General features: G+C 40.9%; 2 long non-coding RNA genes across 2 annotated transcripts in view; one reads left to right on the forward strand and one right to left on the reverse strand.

Moving 5' to 3' along the window:
* The window catches only part of LOC145877332 (uncharacterized), a 166,532-nt gene that overhangs the window by 84,230 nt on the left and 55,507 nt on the right, over nt 1-26,795 (reverse strand). The window lies entirely within an intron of this gene.
* LOC106603753 (uncharacterized) overlaps nt 11,037-26,795 on the forward strand; it is a 16,502-nt gene continuing 743 nt past the window's right edge. Inside the window, exons 1-5 of the long non-coding RNA XR_014391648.1 lie at nt 11,037-11,088; nt 13,599-13,740; nt 18,178-18,233; nt 20,214-20,312; nt 25,682-25,798. This is a non-coding gene — a long non-coding RNA (uncharacterized LOC106603753). The remainder of the gene's footprint in view (nt 11,089-13,598; nt 13,741-18,177; nt 18,234-20,213; nt 20,313-25,681; nt 25,799-26,795) is intronic.

Genomic DNA, 26,795 nt, shown 5'->3' on the forward strand with positions numbered 1-26,795 from the left:
TATAGGCTGTAGACTTGTTCATTTAGTAGACTAGATACTGTATGTTATCTGGCTATGATATAGACTGTAGGCTTGTTCATTTAGTAGACTAGATACTGTATGTTATCTGGCTATGATATAGACTGTAGGCTTGTTCATTTAGTAGACTAGATACTGTATGTTATCTGGCTATGATATAGACTGTAGGCTTGTTCATTTAGTAGACTAGATACTGTATGTTATCTGGCTATGATATAGACTGTAGACGTGTTAATTTAGTAGACTAGATACTGTATGTTATCTGGCTATGATATAGGATGTAAACTTGTTCATTTAGTAGACTAGATACTGTATGTTATCTGGCTATGATATAGACTGTAGGCTTGTTCATTTAGTAGACTAGATACTGTATGTTATCTGGCTATGCTCCTTGTTATAGGATGTAGGCTTGTTCATTTAGTAGACTAGATGGGTCTATACATATAAGTCATGTGCCATTATTTTATATTATATGATTTTATAGTAATAATAATATAACTGTATTTTGCTTGAATGAAATAAAAAGGATATTTGTATCATTCCAGAGTGAGTGTTCATATGAAGTGTCTATGTTGAGTATAAAAGTGTTAATTTTAAACTGTTATTTGGCAACTTTAGTTGTGAATGATACAAACTTTAGTAAATCCAATTCTAAAGGGTAGTTTCACCAGGACATCTAACTGAGGCATTTCAACAGTGGTACAGCAACAGGTAGTCAGGAAGACATGCACTTATTAAACACATCCCCTACATTCATCTAGAAATAAAACAGACTTTATTATAGTCTCACCAGGACATCTAACTGAGGCATTTCAACAGTGGTACAGCAACAGGTAGTCAGGGAGACATGCACTTATTAAACACATCCCCTACATTCATCTAGAAATATAACAGACTTTATTATAGTTTCACCAGGACATCTAACTGAGGCATTTCAACAGTGGTACAGCAACAGGTAGTCAGGGAGACATGCACTTATTAAACACATCCCCTACATTCATCTAGAAATATAACAGACTTTATTATAGTTTCACCAGGACATCTAACTGAGGCATTTCAACAGTGGTACAGCAACAGGTAGTCAGGGAGACATGCACTTATTAAACACATCCCCTACATTCATCTAGAAATATAACAGACTTTATTATAGTTTCACCAGGACATCTAACTGAGGCATTTCAACAGTGGTACAGCAACAGGTAGTCAGGGAGACATGCACTTATTAAACACATCCCCTACATTCATAACAGACTTCATTCTAAAAATATAATGTTGAGTATATTATCAAAATATTGACACTTTATTCTCGAAATATTGCCACTTTTAAAAGTACTATCAAAAAAGTGTGACTTTAGAGAGAGAGAAAAAAAGAAAGAAGGGATTGAGGGGTAATTTAATCAGATTGGCTTTTTGGACAGGTCAGAGTCAATGTTTGAAGCTGTTGGCAATACACTGTAGATGTATGTGTTCAAAAGTAGCTCCTAATGTCTTCAAATCCCTGGGGAGAGAGGAGCTGCTACCCCTGGGGAGAGAGGAGCTGCTACCCCTGGGGAGAGAGGAGCTGCTACCCCTGGAGAGAGAGGAGCTGCTACCCCTGGGGAGAGATGAGCTGCTACCCCTGGGGAGAGAGGAGCTGCTACCCCTGGAGAGAGAGGAGCTGCTACCCCTGGGGAGAGAGGAGCTGCTACCCCTGGGGAGAGAGGAGCTGCTACCCCTGGAGAGAGAGGAGCTGCTACCCCTGGGGAGAGAGGAGCTGCTACCCCTGGGGAGAGAGGAGCTGCTACCCCTGGGGAGAGAGGAGCTGCTACCCCTGGAGAGAGAGGAGCTGCTACCCCTGGGGAGAGAGGAGCTGCTACCCCTGGGGAGAGAGGAGCTGCTACCCCTGGGGAGAGAGGAGCTGCTACCCCTGGAGAGAGAGGAGCTGCTACCCCTGGGGAGAGAGGAGCTGCTACCCCTGGGGAGAGAGGAGCTGCTACCCCTGGGGAGAGAGGAGCTGCTACCCCTGGGGAGAGAGGAGCTACTACCCCTGGGGAGAGAGGAGCTGCTACCCCTGGGGAGAGAGAGGAGCTGCACATTGTAAGAGCTGTAAAGAGAGAGGGAGTGGAGAGAGAACAGGCAGAACCTGATATGTAAATGAGCAGAGCAAACGAAAGTAACTTTCAACGACCGAATGATCATTACAGACTCTGTTTCTATTGAGAGATAAAAGGTAAGACGACGATTGTTATGTGTATTCATATAGTTGATGATATTGTTGTGTGTATTAATATAGTTGGTGATATTGTCATGTGTATTAATATAGTTGATGGTATTGTTGTGTGTATTCATATAGTTGATAATATTGTTGTGTGTATTAATATAGTTGAGGATATTGTTGTGTGTATTAATATAGTTGATGATATTGTTATGTGTATTAATATAGTTGATGATATTGTTATGTGTATTCATATAGTTGGTGATATTGTTATGTGTATTAATATAGTTGATGATATTGTTATGTGTATTAATATAGTTGATGATATTGTTGTGTGTATTAATATAGTTGATGATATTGTTATGTGTATTCATATAGTTGATGATATTGTTGTGTGTATTCATATAGTTGATGATATTGTTGTGTGTATTCATATAGTTGATGGTATTATTATGTGTATTAATATAGTTGGTGATATTGTTGTGTGTATTAATATAGTTGATGATATTGTTATGTGTATTAATATAGTTGATGATATTGTTGTGTGTATTAATATAGTTGATGGTATTGTTGTGTGTATTCATATAGTTGATGGTATTGTTGTGTGTATTAATATAGTTGATGATATTGTTATGTGTATTCATATAGTTAATTATGTTTTTGGTAGACAGTGTTATAATAGTCCTTCTCTCCTTAAAATGTATTTGATATAAATTAGATGCGTGGGGTGAATTCGTTCTGTGCCCATCTGTGTGCCCCAGGGTGATCGCTCCTACACTATCTACAATCTAAAAGGGTTCTTTGGCTGTCCCCATAGGAGAACCCTTTGTAGAACATATTTTGGTACTAGGTAGAACACTTTTGGGTTCCGTGAAGAACCCTTTCCACAGAGGGTTCTACATGGAAGCCAGACGGGTTCTACCTGGAACCCAAAAGCGTTCTCCTATGGGGACGGCCGGAGGACCCGTTTGGAACCCTTTATTCTAAGAGTGTACTGTATCATAGGTCTATAGACTTGTCTTCTCAAAACAGGCTTAAAACACAACAAGCAGCAAACAAACATGTTCTCTTTATAATCTACAGTTAACTCCTTTCACTCAGGAAGGTATGTTGTGTGAAAGAGAGACAAATAAATATTGTTCGAGAGACTAACAACAACTTACACTTCCTCAAAACAGTTTGTGTGTATTCATTAGTGCCCACCGTAGCAAAACGTTTCGGCAACAGAAACCGTTTAGGTCACATTGTACAGCGTTTAGAGTAAACGGTTTATGTTTTATTTAACATCTTAAAACTGTTGGCTGTGGAGTAAACTAATGAATACAACCCAGGTTGTCGCCTACGACTCGGCATGTTGATACCTGCCTCTTGCTGAAACCTGAACGTAGCCTGAGGGGTATACTATGATACAGGCTTGATATACTGGTTTTCTAAAGCTAGACAGCTTCAGTTAGCTTCACATTCCAGCTCAGGCCTCACCCATCAGAATATACAGAACAGAACAGAAAAAAATCGCAATGAAGTTTCAAGGTGAGAATCCTGCCAGGGATTATTGTAAAGTGTGTAGATAAATTAAATGTAATGTTAGTATAGTGAATGACAGTAAAACACTCCTGACAGTCTACTACTACTGAGACAGGTTGGTGTAATGTTAGTATAGTGAATGACAGTAAAACACTCCTAACAGTCTACTACTACTGAGACAGGTTGGTGTAATGTTAGTATAGTGAATGACAGTAAAACACTCCTAACAGTCTACTACTACTGAGACAGGTTGGTGTCAGTTTAATCATACAAAATGGAGCTGACTGGACGTGGTCAAGTCAAATTCAATATATCAATATTCATATATTATAGTTCTACATTTAACATTTCATATGATAATGTAATTGTATCATAGTTCCTCTATAGTGTAGTGATTCTCTACATTTCATATGATAATGTAATTGTATCATAGTTCCTCTATAGTGTAGTGATCCTCTACATTTCATATGATAATGTAATTGTATCATAGTTCCACTATAGTGTAGTGATCCTCTACATTTCATATGATAATGTAGTTGTATCATAGTTCCACTATAGTGCAGTGATCCTCGCTATATGAGCCACTTCACAATTCCAACCAAGTGACCAAATTGGTGCCAATGGCGCGATGCGTAGGTTGTTGGCCTTTTACATGTGCGACCTGGGTTAACTTCCCTGCCCCGCTGTTTGCTACATTGGTGTCAGAAGTGGTATGGTGTCTGTGAGGCCATCAGAATGCATGGCCCGGATGTGTGAGGGGTCTGAGTAGTCGAAGCACGGGACTAATTAACACTGATACTGGGTTAACCCTATTGATACTGATACTGGGTTAACCCTATTGATACTGATACTGGGTTAACCCTATTGATACTGATACTGGGTTAACCCTATTTATACTGATACTGGGTTAACCCTATTGATACTGGGTTAACCCTATTAATACTGATACTGGGTTAACACTATTGATACTGATACTGGGTTAACACTATTAATACTGATACTGGGTTAACCCTATTGATACTGATACTGGGTTAACCCTATTGATACTGATACTGGGTTAACCCTATTAATACTGATACTGGGTTAACACTATTGATACTGATACTGGGTTAACCCTATTGATACTGATACTGGGTTAACCCTATTGATACTGATACTAGGTTAACACTATTGATACTGATACTGGGTTAACCCTGTTAATACTGATACTGGGTTAACCCTATTGATACTGATACTGGGTTAACACTATTAATACTGATACTGGGTTAACCCTATTGATACTGATACTGACTTGTCTAGTAAAATAAATAAATAAATAAATACTGGGTTAACCCTATTGATATTGATACTAGGTTAACACTATTGATACTGATACTGGGTTAACCCTATTGATACTGATACTAGGTTAACACTATTGATACTGATACTGGGTTAACCCTGTTAATACTGATACTGGGTTAACCTTATTAATACTGATACTGGGTTAACACTATTAATACTGATACTGGGTTAACACTATTAATACTGATACTGGGTTAACCCTATTGATACTGATACTAGGTTAACACTATTGATACTGATACTGGGTTAACCTTATTAATACTGATACTGGGTTAACACTATTGATACTGATACTGGGTTAACCCTATTGATACTGATACTGGGTTAACCCTATTAATACTGATACTGGGTTAACACTATTGATACTGATACTGGGTTAACCCTATTGATACTGATACTGGGTTAACCCTATTGATACTGATACTAGGTTAACACTATTGATACTGATACTGGGTTAACCCTGTTAATACTGATACTGGGTTAACCCTATTGATACTGATACTGGGTTAACACTATTAATACTGATACTGGGTTAACCCTATTGATACTGATACTGACTTGTCTAGTAAAATAAATAAATAAATAAATACTGGGTTAACCCTATTGATATTGATACTAGGTTAACACTATTGATACTGATACTGGGTTAACCCTATTGATACTGATACTAGGTTAACACTATTGATACTGATACTGGGTTAACCCTGTTAATACTGATACTGGGTTAACCTTATTAATACTGATACTGGGTTAACACTATTAATACTGATACTGGGTTAACACTATTAATACTGATACTGGGTTAACCCTATTGATACTGATACTAGGTTAACACTATTGATACTGATACTGGGTTAACCTTATTAATACTGATACTGGGTTAACCCTATTGATACTGACACTGGGTTAACACTATTGATACTGATACTGGGTTAACACTATTAATACTGATACTGGGTTAACACTATTAATACTGATACTGGGTTAACACTATTGATACTGATACTGGGTTAACCCTATTGATACTGGGTTAACCCTATTTGTGCGATGCATAGGGTGTTTTCCTTGTTCACCAGTGACCTGGGTTCACTGCCCTGCACCACTGTTTGCTACAATATTAATATCATAGACTATCTGTTAAACGAAGAGACACCACAATATGAGTGAAAGGATTTTAGGATAATATCAGTGAATGTTGATTTAGAGGTGTCTTCTGGGTTCATCCTTGTAGCCGCCTTTATCAACAGGGTGAAATGTAACAAATGACATCAGAGTTGGGAGGTAACCAGGTCCCTGTTTAAATCACCATGACAACCATTTCATTATTTCTCCAGAGCAGCAAGGGAATCTGGAGACTCAACCTTTGTAGAATCACAATCACCTTTATTCACCAAGTACATTTGCACGTAGGATCTTCATTTGAGCCAGTTTACTACAGCAGGAAAATATTCCTGCAGCAACAAGAAATGTGAATTATCATGGGGATTATAATTAATGGACATTTTTGTAGGGGTTGATACTTAAGTCTGATATCTCTAAGTGGAAATTACAAACTTCAGAAGCCTTTTTAATCCTCAAATACACTACAAGTTTTACATTTCCTGCATTGCAGGAACGTTCTTCTGCAGTAGGGAGTGATCAAAATAAGATCCTACATCTGTACACATAATTTTACATGGTGAATAACATACAGCTGGCAGGTTTTACGCTTTTTCGATAGTACACCGATCTCTGGTAAGACAAGGGGTGGCGGTTTATGTATATTTGTATGTATGTGTATATAGCCTCAACTATTGTTATTTTACTGCTGCTGTTTAATTTTTGTTACTTTTTATGTCTATTTTTTTCTTATGTGTTTTTTATTTAACACCTATTTTTCTTAAAACTTGTTGGTTAAGAGCTTGTAAGTAAGCATTTCACTGTAAGGTCTACAACTGTGGTATTCGGTGCATGTGGCAAATAAAATGTAAATAAATAAAATGTGAATATATTTGATAGACAACATTTAGAGGCAGAATACAGACAGAAGAGTTATAACATTATACACAGCTAGGTAGAGTGAGCATAGAACTATATGAGAATACATTTTTATTTTATTTTATTTAACCTTTATTTAACTAGGCAAGTCAGTTAAGAACAAATTGTTATTTACAATGATGGCCCAGGGGCGAAAATCTGATATCAACTTTGGAGGGGACAATTACATTACATTTTCTCAAGAGCAATTCCTGAGGGGGACACCAAAAGTAGTGCTGTAACACATAGCCTACGTTTAATATGGTAAATGTATATTGAGGAACCAAAGAAATAAGGTGTTTGCCGTACTCCTAACTACCGGTACCCAAAACTACACAACTAATCACAACAGCAATACCATTGCCTTTAACAAATCTTAGTTCAGTCACCAGTTTAAGTTGAGAGTGGGGGTATCCATGGCATTTTCCAATTATGTTCCTATTTTACAAGTTAAAAAAATTGAGAACCTTTCATAATGTTGCCAAACAAAGACTCAACAAACTTACCTGAGACTCCCTGTCTCTGCCAGTCTGTCCCTGCATATCTGTCCCCAACTCTGCTGTCTGTGTGCCATCTGTTGCCTGCTCTGCCTAATGACATCATTGTGAAACATTTCCATTAGAATTTCATTTCTTTCTTATGAACATTTTATCAACTAGTCTTTGAGATATTAGGCTACGAGGGTTCTTACTTTGCGTTTTGGTGTACTGAAAAATACTCTGATGTCCGCCTTTTTTCTGCCATTTTTCTGCCATTTTTCTACCTGGTTGGCTACACACACACAGTATGTAGGTTATTTACAGTAGGAGATGGGCTTCTATCATCTTATCTTCTATCATTCTATATGGGCTTCGATCTAAAAGGTAGCTAGCAAATGTGAAACGGATTGCAGTGACAAGAGTTGACAGCTGTATGAGTTCACCATTTACACAACATATGCTGCAACCTTTTGTAATTTTAATCGTTTGTTTCATATTGGCTGGCTTCTAACAATAGCTGAATTTGCAAAGCTAGCGAGCACCAATTCAGTGGTGTTTGCTATAATCTTTGCTACCCAGGTTAAATAAAGGTGAAATAAAATGTATTAATAAAAGTTCCCTTGCGACAATTTAGCTTTTGCAACGAGACCATTAAATATATTTAAAACAATGGTAGAAGAGAGTGAAGTTCTGTTCAGTTTATCGCTAACCTTATCACAGGGACTTTGAAGCACTAACTTACATGCATGCTGATCTTGGAATAAATTGACGATAGCAAAGATTCCATCTTTGACGACGCCACATACATGGAATAGGTACTAGCTAGCTTAATAGTTAATATTTGCGCGCTAGCTCTGCATATTCAGCTAGTGTGTGTGCGCGATTGACTGGATTAACCTCACGTCAGTTACGTGTATTGAGTGCCTTTCAGACAGTAGATACGACCTCTACGTTACCTCGCAAGCTAAGGAACTGGCAGTGGATCAAACCATTGTGAGGCAAAGGGTGGGGGGGGTCGCAATCTTTTGAAACTTAAGAACAAGCTATTAAGTGTCTATAATCAGCACAATTGCTTTCATTGCATATTATTAATATTATATAAATTACATAGTTATGTTTCAGTGATATATTGGGGGGGACAAATCATATTTTTCCCAGGATGGGGGGGTTGTGTCCCCCCCGTCCCCCCCGGCATTTCCGCCCCTGTGATGGCCTACCGGGGAACAGTGGGTAACCTGCCTTGTTCAGGGGCAGAACAACCGAATTTTACCTTGTCAGCTTGGAGATTCGATGCAGCAACATTTCAGTTACTAGCCCAATACTCTAACAACTAGGCTACCTGCCACCCCCATTAAAAGTGTGTGGTTGTTAACAAGTGTTAAAAAAAACTGTACATATAGGCATACAACTACAATTAAAACATATATATTAATAAAGACACTGTATATTCATAACGCTAGCAAAACTTATTTTAGATTGTTGTTGCAAAGGCTTCTGTTAATTTCACCCAAAAATGTGGGTCTTTTCTCATGAAGTCAAAATAAAATCTGCTACAATACTTTTTGTAAATATTTGCAGGTATTGAGTGTGAGATTTTGTTGCCTGAGATGTCTGTCTGTTTAGTGCTGCATGCTTGATATTGCTGACCCCTTATTGGGAGGTGGCTTACTAGTTTGTATATTGTACTGATTCATATGGATACCTGTCCATACATTGGCTGTAAAAGTGTATAAAAACAGAAAAGCATATAACTGTAGCTATGTGGTCTTTACTTGAGTGTGTTTCAGCAGGGTGAGGTCAGAGAGATGCTTCCAAGTCACTGTTTTTCTGAACTCATAAAATCCTTTACACAATCTGATGGGATGGATGTTCAACCCCATTAAAATGACCATAAGGTCAATATAGAACCTTTAAGTTAAGACCTCAAAGATCTGTTCATGGCAAAGCAGTTCAATGAATGATACTAATTGATTCTGTGACAGTATTCATAAAGAGTAGGACAGCTGATCTAGGATCAGTTAAGTATTTTAGATCATAATGTATTAGATTACATGGAGTGGGGGACCTGATCCTAGATCATAATGAATCAGATTACATGGAGAGGGGGAACCTGATCCTAGATCATAATGAATCAGATTACATGGAGAGGAGGGACCTTATCCTAGATCATCATGAATTAGATTACATGGAGAGGGGGGACCTGATCCTAGATCATAATGAATCAGATTACATGGAGAGGACGGACCTGATCCTAGATCATAATGAATCAGATTACATGGAGAGGGGGGACCTGATCCTAGATCATAATGAATCAGATTACATGGAGAGGACGGACCTGATCCTAGATCACATTGAATCAGATTACATGGAGAGGGGGACCTGATCCTAGATCATAATGAATCAGATTACATGGAGAGGGGGGACCTGATCCTAGATCATAATGAATCAGATTACATGGAGAGGGGGAACCTGATCCTAGATCATAATGAATCAGATTACATGGAGAGGGGGGACCTGATCCTAGATCATAATGAATCAGATTACATGGAGAGGGGGGACCTGATCCTAGATCATAATGAATCAGATTACATGGAGAGGGGGGACCTGATCCTAGATCATAATGAATCAGATTACAAGGAGAGGGGGACCTGATCCTAGATCATAATGAATCAGATTACATGGAGAGGGGGGACCTGATCCTAGATCACAATGAATCAGATTACATGGAGAGGGGTACCTGATCCTAGATCATAATGAATCAGATTACATGGAGAGGGGGGACCTGATCCTAGATTATAATGAATCAGATTACATGGAGAGGAGGACCTGATCATAGATCATAGTGAATCAGATTACATGGAGAGGGGGGACCTGATCCTAGATCATAATGAATCAGATTACATGGGGAGGGGGGACCTGATCCTAGATCATAATGGATCATATTACATGGAGAGGTGGGACCTGATCCTAGATCATAATGAATCAGATTACATGGAGAGGGGGGACCTGATCCTAGATCATAATGAATCAGATTACATGGAGAGGGGGGACCTGATCCTAGATCACATTGAATCAGATTACATGGAGAGGAGGGACCTGATCTTAGATCATAATGAATCAGAGTACATGGAGAGGAGGACCTGATCCTAGATCATAATGAATCAGATTACATGGAGAGGGGGGGACCTGATCCTAGATCATAATGAATCAGATTACGTGGAGAGGGGGGGACCTGATCCTAGATCATAATGAATCAGATTACATGGAGAGGGGGGGACCTGATACCATATCAGCACTCCTCCTCTGGGACACTGCCTTTATGAAACCAAACACATAGTTGTTAAATCTAGTTACAGCAGGTGTTTACTGCCATCTAGTGGAAGATACCAATAAAACACTTTATTTTCAGGGTGGGGAGACGGCTGATTGAAACAGAAAGTTAAGTTGTTCTTTTGTTCAGGATCCATTTTGAGACGACAGAGCAGAAGACGCTATATGGAGATTACTGACAAATAAGTAAGTATTTCTGAACAATAATCTATTCTAAAGGACAGAGTAAGAGAATGAATACTAGGAATGAGATATTACTAGTTAGTAGAACTGCTACTTGAGCTGAGTTGCTGACAGACAGCAGTTTTCAAAGTGGAAACTAATCAGTAGGTCTACATGTTATCAGTAAAACGTCTGGTAAAGATGGCGGAGGAGCTTTTACATTATATGGTTTAATGTTTATCTCAGGGTTTCTCATCCTTTTGTTCTTACCAGCACTTACACACCTGATTCAACTAATCATAAAATATTTTAAAACAGTTTAATATTTGAGGCATACAAATGAACATTCTCAAATGAAAACCTTTTGGGTTTGAAGGCCTGTTTACAATTATTAAAGGCCTACTAGAATTCATATTTGATGAAAAAAACACAGCTAAACCTGGTTTCTAGTAAATTATATGTTTATCTAAAATAATGTAAAAGAGATGTCTTGAAGAAGGACTATAATATAAAAACTGAAGCATGATTCAGTACAATGTCATGAGTTACTGCTGTCACATGCAACTGACTGTTAGCCCCACCCGCTGGATACTGTTGTTATATAACTATTGTTATATAAATGGGTGGTGACGTGTTTGACTATGATTGGTGTTAAAACAATTCTAATTAAATTATTAAATGAAATCATACTCTACCTTAACCACAATGTATTTAAAAATGCATTTTGTTTATGAAAAAGAATGCTCTTAAACATTTGCATTTAAAGTATAACTTTTAATGTATATAAACAAAGTGCATATAAATCTAACCATTCAAAATAAATACAACCTGAACAACATAATAGAATATTGCATCATATCAAAGAAAAATAAATAACAATTTGCCAAACTGCAGCATCCCACAATTTGAAATAAATGTAAAACATAAGGATGCTATTACACATGTGCATTTAAAGTATAACTTTTTAATGTATATAAACAAAGTGCATATAAATCTAACCATTGAAAATGAATACAACCTGAACAACATAATAATAGAATATTTAACCATATCAAAGAAAAATAAATAACAATATGCAAAACTGCAGCATCCCAAAACATTAAACTGGTCCCTCTTTTCTCTCTCTTCTTTATTACCATGTTATAACCAGCAGCACACAGCAATGCTGACCAGATTTTGCTTTTATGAGAGATTTGCATTCAGAAATGCAAGCTGCCTCACTTTCGAGGGGCTGATGCGGTTTCTTCTCTCAGTAATTATTTGTCCTGTTTTCGAGAAGACCCTCTCAGAGGGAACGGATGTGGCCACTATGCGGAGTCTCCCTGTCATGACTTTAGTAAGCCGTGGGTAGACAGAGGCCTTGTTCTTCCACCAGCTCAGAGGATCTGCAGATCTTTGGAGGAGGGGCTCCTCCAAATAGGATCGGACCTCCATTATGGCATCTGCTGAGAGATTCCTTCGTGCTGCATCCCCAGTTGCTCTCTCGTCAAACAGCATCCAAACAGCAGACGTTTGTGACACTACTGCTGGTGCTGTCCCTCCATCTGATCCCTCTTCTTCCTGATGCCCTGGTGCCTGAGCCAGCTGACTGCTGGGGCTGTCCCTCCATCTGATCCCTCTTCTTCCTGATGCCCTGGTGCCTGAGCCAGCTGACTGCTGGGGCTGTCCCTCCCTGCTGAGGAGGTTATTCTTTGAAGAGCCTCATCAATCGCTATGGCATCACTGAAGGCTAACTACTTAAACCTGGGGTCAAGTGCAGCGGTTTCTGATAGCACGTGATTATATTCCATTCTGTGGAACTTTCTGTCCATTGATGAACATAGGGTGTCCATCAACTCGGTCACATTAAATTTGCTTCTCTCTGGCGTCTGGCTGTGATTCGCTGCAGACCCTTACACAGGAGTATCATTGTTGAGGTGGTCACATAGCTGAAAAGAGAGAACAGTAACTTATTAGTTCAGCTTCATGTTTAGTCTACTGATACTACATTCTCATCTACTGCTCATATACATATATAATACTGGATTAAATAATGATGCAGTAATAACTGCTTCCTGTACCTCTCTCCACTGATCTCCACAGTGACCTGCTCCAGGACTGCACACCTCCTCCACCACCTCCCATTCCTCTTGGGTCAGAGCATCAACAGGTGCATTGACAATGCCCAGGGTAGAGATGATGGCATCCTTTGACTCAAGAAACCGCTTCAACATATAAAATGTTGAATTCCACCTTGTAGTGCAGTCTTGTTTAGGCCTCAGCTCATGCATCCCCATCTGGCGTTGTGTAGACTTTAGTTTTTCAGCACCTACTGTGCTCCTGTGGAAGTATTCCACAGCTGCTTTCACTTTGTCCACAGTAGGCTTCATCACCTTCAGAGCATCTCTTACAATCAGGTTGATTGTATGGGCAAGACATGGATGATGGATCAATTTATTAAACATTTTCATGGCTTTGGTTATGTTAGCTGCATTGTCGCTAACACAACAGACCACTTTTCCATCTACTTGTCCTTCTCTGGCCACTCTCAACAGTTCCTCTGCCAAGTTCTCTGGGTGTGTCTGTCGCTGAACTCAAAGCAGTCCAGAAGACAGCTAGACATCGAAAAAATCTTCAATGAAGTGACATGTACCCGACATGTAAGAAGTGGTTACCCTTGATGTCCAGCAGTCAGTGGTAAGGAAAACTGCAGTAGCTTTTTAGACTCTTTTCCACACTGAAGCCTGTGTGCTCTCGTACATTTGTGGAAAAGTGATTTTGAAAGGGTTTTCCTGCTTGGAATTGTGTACATTGGATTTACATTATTGCTATAATTTCTAAAACCTCCACAATCTAAAATGGCTGGAAATCGGTGGCAATCATTTTAGCCAATGCAATATCAATGTGGCCTTGTTTTGCTAAAGACATAGACTTTGGAATAAACTGGTCCATAGAAGACTGCGTTGCTGTGGGTCATGGAGTAGGTCTACTGGACAGAGTGGATACATCTCCACCACTATCACTAGCAGGTCTACTGGACTGAGTGGATACATCTCCACCACTATCACTAGCAGGTCTACTGGACTGAGTGGATACATCTCCACCACTATCACTAGCAGGTCTACTGGACTGAGTGGATACATCTCCACCACTATCACTAGCAGGTCTACTGGACTGAGTGGATACATCTCCACCACTATCACTAGCAGGTCTACTGGACTGAGTGGATACATCTCCACCACTATCACTAGCAGGTCTACTGGACTGAGTGGATACATCTCCACCACTATCACTAGCAGGTCTACTGGACTGAGTGGATACATCTCCACCACTATCACTAGCAGGCCTACTGGACTGAGTGGATACATCTCCACCACTATCACTAGCAGGCCTACTGGACTGAGTGGATACATCTCCACCACTATCACTAGCAGGCCAACTGGACTGAGTGGATACATCTCCACCACTATCACTAGCAGGTCTACTGGACTGACTGGACACATCTCCACCACTATCACTAGCAGGTCTACTGGACTGACTGGACACATCTCCACCACTATCACGAGCAGGTCTACTGGACTGACTGGACACATCTCCACCACTATCACTAGCAGGTCTACTGGACTGAGTGGATACATCTCCACCACTATCACTAGCAGGTCTACTGGACTGAGTGGATACATCTCCACCACTATCACTAGCAGGTCTACTGGACTGAGTGGATACATCCCCACCACTATCACTAGCAGGTCTACTGGACTGAGTGGATACATCCCCACCACTATCACTAGCAGGTCTACTGGACTGAGTGGATACATCTCCACCACTATCACTAGCAGGTCTACTGGACTGAGTGGATACATCTCCACCACTATCACTAGCAGGTCTACTGGACTGAGTGGATACATCTCCACCACTATCACTAGCAGGTCTACTGGACTGAGTGGATACATATCCACCACTATCACTAGCAGGCCTACTGGACTGAGTGGATACATCTCCATGTGTGGAGGTACTGGCTCCACCACTATCACTAGCAGGTCTACTGGACTGAGTGGATACATCTCCACCACTATCACTAGCAGGCCTACTGGACTGAGTGGATACATCTCCACGTGTGGAGGTACTGGCTCCACCACTATCACTAGCAGGTCTACTGGACTGAGTGGATACATCTCCACCACTATCACTAGCAGGCCTACTGGACTGAGTGGATACATGTCCATGTGTGGAGGTACTGGCTCCACCACTATCACTAGCAGGTCTACTGGACTGACTGGACACATCTCCACCACTATCACTAGCAGGTCTACTGGACTGAGTGGATACATCTCCATGTGTGGAGGTACTGGCTCCACCACTATCACTAGCAGGTCTACTGGACTGACTGGACACATCTCCACCACTATCATTAACAGGTCTACTGGACTGAGTGGATACATCTCCATGTGTGGAGGTACTGGCTCCACCACTATCACTAGCAGGTCTACTGGACTGAGTGGATACATCCCCACCACTATCACTAGCAGGTCTACTGGACTGAGTGGTTACATCCCCACCACTATCACTAGCAGGTCTACTGGACTGAGTGGATACATCTCCACCACTATCACTAGCAGGTCTACTGGACTGAGTGGATACATCTCCACCACTATCACTAGCAGGTCTACTGGACTGAGTGGATACATCTCCACCACTATCACTAGCAGGTCTACTGGACTGAGTGGATACATCTCCACCACTATCACTAGCAGGTCTACTGGACTGAGTGGATACATCTCCACCACTATCACTAGCAGGCCTACTGGACTGAGTGGATACATCTCCATGTGTGGAGGTACTGGCTCCACCACTATCACTAGCAGGTCTACTGGACTGAGTGGATACATCTCCACCACTATCACTAGCAGGCCTACTGGACTGAGTGGATACATCTCCACGTGTGGAGGTACTGGCTCCACCACTATCACTAGCAGGTCTACTGGACTGAGTGGATACATCTCCACCACTATCACTAGCAGGCCTACTGGACTGAGTGGATACATGTCCATGTGTGGAGGTACTGGCTCCACCACTATCACTAGCAGGTCTACTGGACTGACTGGACACATCTCCACCACTATCACTAGCAGGTCTACTGGACTGAGTGGATACATCTCCATGTGTGGAGGTACTGGCTCCACCACTATCACTAGCAGGTCTACTGGACTGACTGGACACATCTCCACCACTATCATTAACAGGTCTACTGGACTGAGTGGATACATCCCCACCACTATCACTAGCAGGTCTACTGGACTGAGTGGTTACATCCCCACCACTATCACTAGCAGGTCTACTGGACTGAGTGGATACATCTCCACCACTATCACTAGCAGGTCTACTGGACTGAGTGGATACATCTCCACCACTATCACTAGCAGGTCTACTGGACTGAGTGGATACATCTCCACCACTATCACTAGCAGGTCTACTGGACTGAGTGGATACATCTCCACCACTATCACTAGCAGGTCTACTGGACTGAGTGGATACATCTCCACCACTATCACTAGCAGGCCTACTGGACTGAGTGGATACATCTCCATGTGTGGAGGTACTGGCTCCACCACTATCACTAGCAGGTCTACTGGACTGAGTGGATACATCTCCACGTGTGGAGGTGCTGACTCCACCACTATCACTAGCAGGCCCGCTGACCTGATCCTAGATCATAATGAATCAGATTACATGGATAGGAGGACCTGATCCTAGATCATAATGAATCAGGTTACATGGAGAGGGGGGACCTGATCCTAGATCATAATGAATCAGATTACATGGAGAGGAGGGGCCTGATCCTAGATCATAATGAATCAGATTATATGGAGAGGAGGACCTGATCCTATATCATAATGAATCAGATTACATAGAGAGGAGGACCTGATCCTAGATTATAATGAATCAGATTACATGGAGAGGGGGACCTGATCCTAGATCATAATGAATCAGATTACATGGACAGGAGGGGACCTGATCCTAGATCATAATGAATCAGATTACATGGAGAGAGGAGGACCTGATCCTAGATCATAATGAATCAGATTACATGGAGAGGAGGGACCTGATCCTAGATCACAATGAATCAGATTACATGGAGAGGGGGGGACCTGATCCTAGATCATAATGAATCAGATTACATGGAAAGGGGGGACCTGATCCTAGATCATAATGAATCAGATTACATGGAGAGGGGGGACCTGATCCTAGATCATAATGAATCAGATTACATGGAGAGGGGGGACCTGATCCTAGATCATAATGAATCAGATTACATGGAGAGGGGGGACCTGATCCTAGATCATAATGAATCAGATTACATGGAGAGGGGTGACATGATCCTAGATCATAATGAATCAGATTACATGGAGAGGGGGGACCTGATCCTAGATCATAATGAATCAGATTACATGGAGAGGGGTGACATGATCCTAGATCATAATGAATCAGATTACATGGAGAGGGGGGACCTGATCCTAGATCATAATGAATCAGATTACATGGAGAGGGGGACCTGATCCTAGATCATAATGAATCAGATTACATGGAGAGGGGGACCTGATCCTAGATCATAATGAATCAGATTACATGGAGAGGAGGACCTGATCCTAGATCATAATGAATCAGATTACATGGAGAGGAGGACCTGATCCTAGATCATAATGAATCAGATTACATGGAGAGGAGGACCTGATCCTAGATCATAATGAATCAGATTACATGGAGAGGAGGGACCTGATCCTAGATCATAATGAATCAGATTACATGGAGAGGGGGGGACCTGATCCTAGATCATAATGAATCAGGTTACATGGAGAGGAGGACCTGATCCTAGATCACAATGAATCAGATTACATGGAGAGGGGGGACCTGATCCTAGATCATAATGAATCAGATTACATAGACAGGGGGAGCTGATCCTGGTTCAGCACTCCTCCTTTGAGACACTGCCTTTATGATTAAGGAATGCTGTTGTAAATTGTAGTTACAGCAGGTGTTTACTGCCATCTAGTGGAAGATACCAATAAAACACTTTATTTTCAGGGTGGGGAGACGGCTGAGTGAAACAGAAAGTAAAGTTGTTCTTTTGTTCAGGATCCATTTTGAGACGACAGAGCAGAAGACGCTATATGGAGATTACTGACAAATAAGTAAGTATTTCTGAACAATAATCTATTCTAAAGGACAGAGTAAGAGAATGAATACTAGGAATGAGATATTACTAGTTAGTAGAACTGCTACTTGAGCTGAGTTGCTGACAGACAGCAGTTTTCAAAGTGGAAACTAATCAGTGGTCTACATGTTATCAGTAAAACGTCTGGTAAAGATGGTGGAGGAGCTTTTACATTATATGGTTTTATGTTTATCTCAGGGTTTCTCATTCCTTTTGTTCTTACCAGCACTTACACACCGGATTCAACTAATCATCAAATATATATTTGAAGATAGATTTAAGGCATCATTAAAACCTTTTGGGTTTGTAGGCCTGTTTACAATTATTAAAGTCCTACAGTAATTCATATTTTGGAGGAAAAAAACACAGCTAAACTTGGTTACGAGTAAATTATATGTTTAGCAAAAATAACATAAGAAGGACTATAATAAAAAAACTGAAGCAAGATTCGGTACAATGTCATGATTTGCTGCTGTCGCATGCAACTGACTGTTACCTCTGGTTACTGTTGTAAATGCCTCTGGGTTTAGAACTCTGTGTCTCAGTGCCCTGCGACAGTGGGAAGTTCGTTTTGCATGGCCCGGTGCTACAGGTGAGTGGAGTTTTATTTTAAGGAACAATGGAATGGTCTAAAATGCGTAAACTCTGCGCACCCGGGGAGCCGGGCAATGCAAAACGAATTCACCCAGTGACCGTTACATTATTTCCTTATATGAAATTGAAAGTAACTTTGTAGCCTGCGCAGTTACAAAATGTCTGTTGACACTGTGGCTCATATGTCTCTAGAATATTAGAACAGTGGTAGAAAAAGTACTCAATTCTCATACTTGAGTAAAAGTAAAGATACCTTAATAGAAAATGACTCAATTAAAAGTGAAAGTCACCCAGTAAAATACTTCTTCAGTAGAAGTCTAAAAGTATTTGGTTTAAAATATAATTAAGTATCAAAAGTAAATGTAATTGCTAAAATATACTTAAGCATCAAAAGTAAAAGTAAAGTAGTGATCATTTAAAATTCATTTTATTAAGCAAACCAGACGGCACAATTTTCTTGTTATTTTAATTTACGGATAGCCAGGGTCACACTCCAACACTCAGACATCATTTAAAAATGAAGCATTTGTGTTTAGTGAGTCCTCCAGGTCAGAGGCAGTAATGACCAGGGATGTTCTCTGTTTAGTGAGTCCTTCAGATCAGAGGCAGTAGGGATGTTCTCTTGATAAGTGTTCAAATTGGACCGTTTTCTGTCCTGCTAAGCATTCAACATGTAACGAGTACTTTTGGGTGTCAGGGAAAATGTATGGAGTAAAAAGTACATCATTTTCTTCATGAATGTAGAGAAGTAAAAGAGAAAGTTGTTAAAAATATATTTCTCAAAGAGATAATGAATGAATGAGAACAATTGACATTCAAGAATTAGTCACTGTGTTAACCACAACCAACATGCTGGATCTCTGTTTAGTTGTCACTGTGTTGACCACAACCAACATGCTGGATCTCTGTTTAGTTGTCACTGTGTTAACCACAACCAACATGTTGGATCTCTGTTTAGTTGTCACTGTGTTAACCACAACCAACATGCTGGATCTCTGTTTAGTTGTCACTGTGTTAACCACAACCAACATGCTGGATCTCTGTTTAGTTGTTACTGTGTTAACCACAACCAACATGCTGGATCTCTGTTTAGTTGTCACTGTGTTAACCACAACCAACATGTTGGATCTCTGTTTAGTTGTCACTGTGTTAACCACAACCAACATGCTGGATCTCTGTTTAGTTGTCACTGTGTTAACCACAACCAACATGTTGGATCTCTGTTTAGTTGTCACTGTGTTAACCACAACCAACATGCTGGATCTCTGTTTAGTTGTCACTGTGTTGACCACAACCAACATGCTGGATCTCTGTTTAGTTGTCCCTGTGTTGACCACAATCAACATGTTGGATCTCTGTTTAGGGGTCAGTGCTCTAAAATGAGTCTCTCTGGGGAGAGAGAGGAGGGGGGCCCTGCCTCTAAAATGCATCTCTCTGGGGGACATGACACCAAAGCTAAGAGGTAAGATGACAATTTTATGAAGAATTTATTAACTTTATTTCCAAAATAAATAGCTATCTTAAGATGAATGCAGTTACTGTAAATCTCTCTGGATAAGAGCATCTGCTAAATCAGGGGTTCTCAATCCGGGGTCTGTGGAGGTACTGCAGGGGTTCTCAATCCGGGGTCTGTGGAGGTACTGCAGGGGCTCCACGGCACCCTGACTGTACTCGTTGCAATGTAACACATTTGATAGAATTTTCACATGACACGACCACTTTGCCTACTCTTAATTATTGCCTAATATAATGGAATGCATATTTTCTTTACCAATTCTGATCGTTGTTACAAGAAGAATTTTGACAATATTCCCGTTATATCAACACACTCTTCACACCCGTTTAACAACTCTAAATAGCTTTGGCATAGTAGGCATCAAGTCCCTTGCCAATAATGTTGCCTGCAACGTTGCATACAATGTTCATTTTCATCGAACACAGATTACGCCCTAGATGTCTTCAATTGCCCAATTTATAGCCATGACAAATTTAGCATAATTTTTTTTAACAATGTGATGTTGTGCTCCCAAGGGAGAACTTGAAATAACATGATGTGGATAATTAAATAATCAAAAGAAAAACTTGTTAATTTTACACTCAGAAAAGAAGGTTCCTTATAGAACCAAAAAGGCTTCTCTCACTTCCTTAATATATGGAACCACTAAAAGTGATATATATTTTGGGGTTCAGTGAAGAAGAACCTCTAGAGTTCTGATCAATGAAAGGTGAATGTTTTGAGGATGTGAACCCAGCAACCCTCCAGTGGTCAGATCAATTCCTCCTGTTTTTTCCAGCGCCCGGCCCAGGATATAAACCAGCCACCTTTCAGCCACAGGTCCAACTCCTGCCACAGCTCCAACTCCTTAATCGCTGGGCGAAAACCTGAGTTAATCTTGGGAAATTAGCATAAATTAATCTGCCAAAATGAAGACAAAATGCTTTGGAGACATACATGGTATCACTTGTTATACATAAGTATTATACATAAATCATTGCCAAAAGCACAGGACATATATTATTTATGGATTGATCATATCAAATATCAAAACATTATTTTAACTACTACAAAGCATTTACATGTGGCTCAGGAACCACTGACTCACTGCATTGTTCTATAGTATTATCAAGACACCTGCTGTTAACTCTTAACTACTTAGGACAGCTCACGAGGTGTTCTAAATATCTGCTGACTAGGTGGGACTAGAGATTTCATGCATAGCTTTAATTTATTCCCCGAAGTGTCAAATGTCTTTATTCTCAGCACTTATACGACCACTTCTCTACTCTGAGACGCTTTGTGGATATGGGCCTAGATCTCAAAATATTGTTATAAAAAAAGTGGAACGTTTGTTTAACATAATAATAAAAAATGAATATTACTAATGTAACCCACTGTAAAGACTGGGCTTAGTTGATTGTGTTGCACTGCTCAAGTCCGCGTTCTGGAACTGTCCGAGTCCACGTCCGGTGTGGCACCAAGAATATTGTCCGGTTACGCGCAGAGTGGACTAAGGTAAATTTTGGGGAATAACGATGGAGTTTGTTACAGTGTTGAAACGCCAAACTTTATTGTTCAATTAGCTTTTTGCTTTACGGTCAGGGACAGGATGAGTGTAGCCAGATCCTTTTCACTCTCTATCCTTGTTTCATTTTGTGGTTCACCGGATTCGTCATCATCATCGAGACAAACGACAGACGAACGTCCTGCTAGCTAGCCAAGCTAGTCGGTAAAGCTAGGTAAGCTAGCTAGCTACTCTACCAGCAGCATCCTAGTTATCCTAGCTAGTCGGTACAGCTAGGTAAGCTAGCTAGCTACTCTACCAGCAGCATCCTAGTTATCCTAGCTAGTCGGTACAGCTAGGTAAGCTAGCTAGCATCTCTACCAGCAGCATCCTAGTTATCCAAGCTAGTAGGTACAGCTGGGTAAGCTAGCTAGCTAGCTACCCTACCAGCAGCATCCTAGTTATCCTAGCTAGTCGGTACAGCTGGGTAAGCTAGCTAGCTACTCTACCAGCAGCATCCTAGTTATCCTAGCTAGTCGGTACAGCTGGGTAAGCTAGCTAGCTACTCTACCAGCAGCATCCTAGTTATCCTAGCTAGTTGGAACAGCTGGGTAAGCTAACTAGCTACTCTACCAGCAGCATCCTAGTTATCCAAGCTAGTCGGTACAGCTGGGTAAGCTAGCTAGCTAGCTACTCTACCAGCAGCATCCTAGTTATCCTAGCTAGTCGGTACAGCTGGGTAAGCTAGCTAGCTACTCTACCAGCAGCATCCTAGTTATCCTAGCTAGTCGGTACAGCTGGGTAAGCTAGCTAGCTACTCTACCAGCAGCATCCTAGTTATCCTAGCTAGTTAGAACAGCTGGGTAAGCTAACTAGCTACTCTACCAGCAGCATCCTAGTTATCCTAGCTAGTCGTTACAGCTAGGTAAGCTAGCTAGCTACTCTACCAGCAGCATCCTATTTATCCTAGCTAGTCGTTACAGCTAGGTAAGCTAGCTAGCTACTCTACCAGCAGCATCCTAGTTATCCTAGCTAGTCGGTACAGCTAGGTAAGCTAGCTAGCTACTCTACCAGCAGCATCCTAGTTATCCTAGCTTGTCGGTACAGCTAGGTAAGCTAGCTAGCTACTATACCAGCAGCATCCTAGTTATCCTAGCTAGTCGGTACAGCTAGGTAAGCTAGCTAGCTACTCTACCAGCAGCATCCTAGTTATCCTAGCTAGTCGGTACAGCTGGGTAAGCTAGCTAGCTACTCTACCAGCAGCATCCTAGTTATCCAAGCTAGTTGGTACAGCTAGGTAAGCTAGCTAGCATCTCTACCAGCAGCATCCTAGTTATCCAAGCTAGTCGGTACAGCTGGGTAAGCTAGCTAGCTAGCTACCCTACCAGCAGCATCCTAGTTATCCTAGCTAGTCGGTACAGCTGGGTAAGCTAGCTAGCTACTCTACCAGCAGCATCCTAGTTATCCTAGCTAGTCGGAACAGCTGGGTAAGCTAGCTAGCTACTATAACAGCAGCATCCTAGTTATCCTAGCTAGTCAGTACTGCTAGGTAAGCTAGCTAGCTACTATACCAGCAGCATCCTAGTTATCCTAGCTAGTCGGTACAGCTAGGTAAGCTAGCTAGCTACTCTACCAGCAGCATCCTAGTTATCCTAGCTAGTCGGTACAGCTATGTAAGCTAGCTAGCTACTCTACCAGCAGCATCCTAGTTATCCTAGCTAGTCGGTACAGCTATGTAAGCTAGCTAGCTACTCTACCAGCAGCATCCTAGTTATCCTAGCTAGTCGGTACAGCTAGGTAAGCTAGTTCGCTACTCTACCAGCAGCATCCTAGTTATCCTAGCTAGTCGGTACAGCTAGGTAAGCTAGCTAGCTACTCTACCAGCAGCATCCTAGTTATCCTAGCTAGTCGGTACAGCTAGGTAAGCTAGCTAGCTACTCTACCAGCAGCATCCTAGTTATCCTATCCTCCCTCTCTCGTTGACGGATGCTGGCTACCTCTGTCCGGTTCTCCTCTCTTCACTAGATGGATGGTAACTTTAGTGTTTAACCCCTCTGTATCCAAGGACCAATCTTTTGAATATTTTTTTCGGGGCGCCTCAAGTAGGCTGGACACATTCCATTTTGTTTATTCTCAGCTGCCTCACCAACGTCTGAATGTGAATTAATAACTTTTAATTGCTAAATATTTCCAATAGATGGCAGCATAAGACCACGAAGCATCAGTTATAGGCTACAAGCAGCAATATGATTGACATAAAATAGCATGCAACCACAGACTATATGTCCCATGATTTTCTAAAAGGGTCACTCATTAACATAACTTTAGTTAGCTATATATCTCGTTTTAGGGCTGTGTTGCTTTTAGGAGAGCAAATTAATAGTGACTAGAGCAGGTATTGAACCTCAGTATACATTTATTATAAAAAGTAATCTTAATATCTGATATTGCGAGTAAACAACCTCAGAATAGAAAAGACAAGAGTGCGTCTTCCAGCCCACCAATAAATTACATCATTCAACCCTCCCGGTTAGTAAATTTACCTCAACATGCCCCTGGAGAAGGCAGAGCGACGACACCAGCTTTTTAGCGGGGCTGAGTTGACTACTAGAGAGAGAAGGCAGAGTGAAGACACCAGCTTTTTACCGGGGCTGAGTTGACTACTAGAGAGAGAAGGCAGAGTGAAGACACCAGCTTTTTACCGGGGCTGAATTGACTACTAGAGAGAGAAGGCAGAGTGGCTCGATGCTGGTTGATGAATTTGACAATGAATGTACCTGGAAAATACGTTTTTCTCAACTAGAGGTGACTGAATTAATGTTCAGACTTATTGATAATCGTTATATTAATGAACTATAATTTCAAAACATGAGCATAAAAACAGGTAATAATAAACATGAATCATCATTATATTACTTCACAGTAATCTGTTAAATGCTTTTTCAGTCCTTCCTCTTGTGTTAGCAGTGTGGAAAGGGACAGAAAGAAGCTCACAGGAGTTTTCCTGTGAGGGGGAGTGGTGGTGTATCCACGGAGAAAACTAATCTAATCTTCTGAAATGTCATTTGTGGTCTTATGCTGCCATCTATTGGAATTATTTAGCAACTGCAGTAGTACTGAGTAATGTGTTATTCCTTACTAAAGTAGTAATTACTCAGAATTGCAAAATATAACATTTTCTAGTTCATTTTACCACTTATAATAAAATAAAAAGTTTATAGCATAACAAACAATTAAACTGACATAAAACAAAAACACCATACATTTAGTTGATTATATATATAAAACTATTTATTTAGATGGGTGACATTATCTGCCAAAGTAACAGCCCTGTAGACAAAGAAGAGCTCTCCAGTAGGTACCAAAACATTCAAAGGACATTTTTCTCAAAAGTGGGGTTCCAAGTTGATTAACATTCAAAGCAGAATGACTTTCCCATTGTTCCTCAACTGCAGTGTCTGATATATCATTTTCTAGCTCTGAGTCTCTACTTTTATCCAACGTAAAAAACACAATTTTGCTACATAAGATCGAAACGGTCGGTCACATTTGAGAGTGAGGCAGATATATAGCATTTTGTAAAAAATTATTATTTGTCTCTCTGAAAGGAAACCATCAAGTGATAGATTTTAAACAAAAACATGTCTGTCATTGAACAACCCCATGCCATGATTAAAAAACACACCTCTATAATAATTTCTTTAAACAATAAAAGCTAATTTACCAACATTTCTGAAAATGGATATGTAGCGGTTCGGAATGAAACTCGTTTCCCCATCTGAGATCAGAGTAGATGAGAGATGTAATGTTTGTCTCTGTTGTGTTGAAGACCAATCAAGCAGGAGAGACCAGCCTCCCCTGTTCCCAGCTGTGTGTCCATGAAGAGTGACCAGTCTATGGTTGAACCTATATACTTTAGAGAGGGAGACTTTTCTACTGAACAAAGGTAAGAAGAACTCATGGGTCATGGTCAGTGAGTTAAACAACACTGTCTCTAGTCATTTCTCCTCTCACATTTTCACATTTCTTTTTGTTGTTTTCATAATCCATAGGCTAATACTTTTGTCCATTTTCATAGTCCTAAAACAATATTAAACAAACACAATATTCCCTCACGGTGTGTGTGTGTCTCTCTGTCTGTCTGTCTATCTGTCTCTCTGCCTCTTTGCCTGTCTCTCTGTCTGTGTGTATTTCGCTGTCTGTCCGTCCGTCCGTCCGTCCGTCCGTCCGTCCGTCCGTCCGTCCGTCCGTCCGTCCGTCCGTCCGTCTGTCTGTGTGTCTTTCTCTGTCTGTCTCTGTCTGTCTGTGTCTCTGTGTCTGTCTCTGTTTGTGTGTCTGTTTCTGTCTATGTGTCTGTATGTGTGTGTCTGTGTCTCTGTCTCTCTGTCGGTGTGTCTGTTTCTGTGTGTCTGTCTGTCTCTCTGTCTGTCTCTGTCTATCTCTGTTTGTCTGTCCCGCTTTCTGTTTGTCTGTCTGTCTGTTTGCCTGCCGTCTCTCTTTCTCTGTCTGTCTGTCTGTCTCTGTGTCTGTCTCTGTCTGTCTCTGTGTTTGTCTGTGTCTCTGTGTCTGTCTCTGTCTGTGTGTCTGTTTCTGTCTATGTGTCTGTATGTGTGTGTCTGTGTCTCTCTCTGTCTCTGTCTGTGTGTCTGTTTCTGTCTATATGTCAGTCTGTGTGTGTCTGTGTCTCTGTCTGTCTCTGTCTGTGTGTCTGTTTCTGTCTATATGTCAGTCTGTGTGTGTCTGTGTCTCTCTCTGTCTCTGTCTGCGTGTCTGTCTGTCTGTCTGTCTGTGTCTGTATGTCTTTCTCTGTCTGTGTGTCTGTCTGTCTCTGTGTCTGTCTCTCTGCCTGTCTCTCTGCCTGTCTGTCTGTCTCTATCTGTCTCTGTCTGTCTGTGTCTGTCTCTGTCTGTGTGTCTGTCTCTGTCTATCTGTGTGTCTTTCTA

The sequence above is a fragment of the Salmo salar genome, unplaced genomic scaffold (genome assembly GCF_965601325.2).
Source record: "Salmo salar unplaced genomic scaffold, fSalSal1 ptg000867l, whole genome shotgun sequence".
In the NCBI taxonomy this organism is placed as follows: Eukaryota; Metazoa; Chordata; class Actinopteri; order Salmoniformes; family Salmonidae; genus Salmo; species Salmo salar.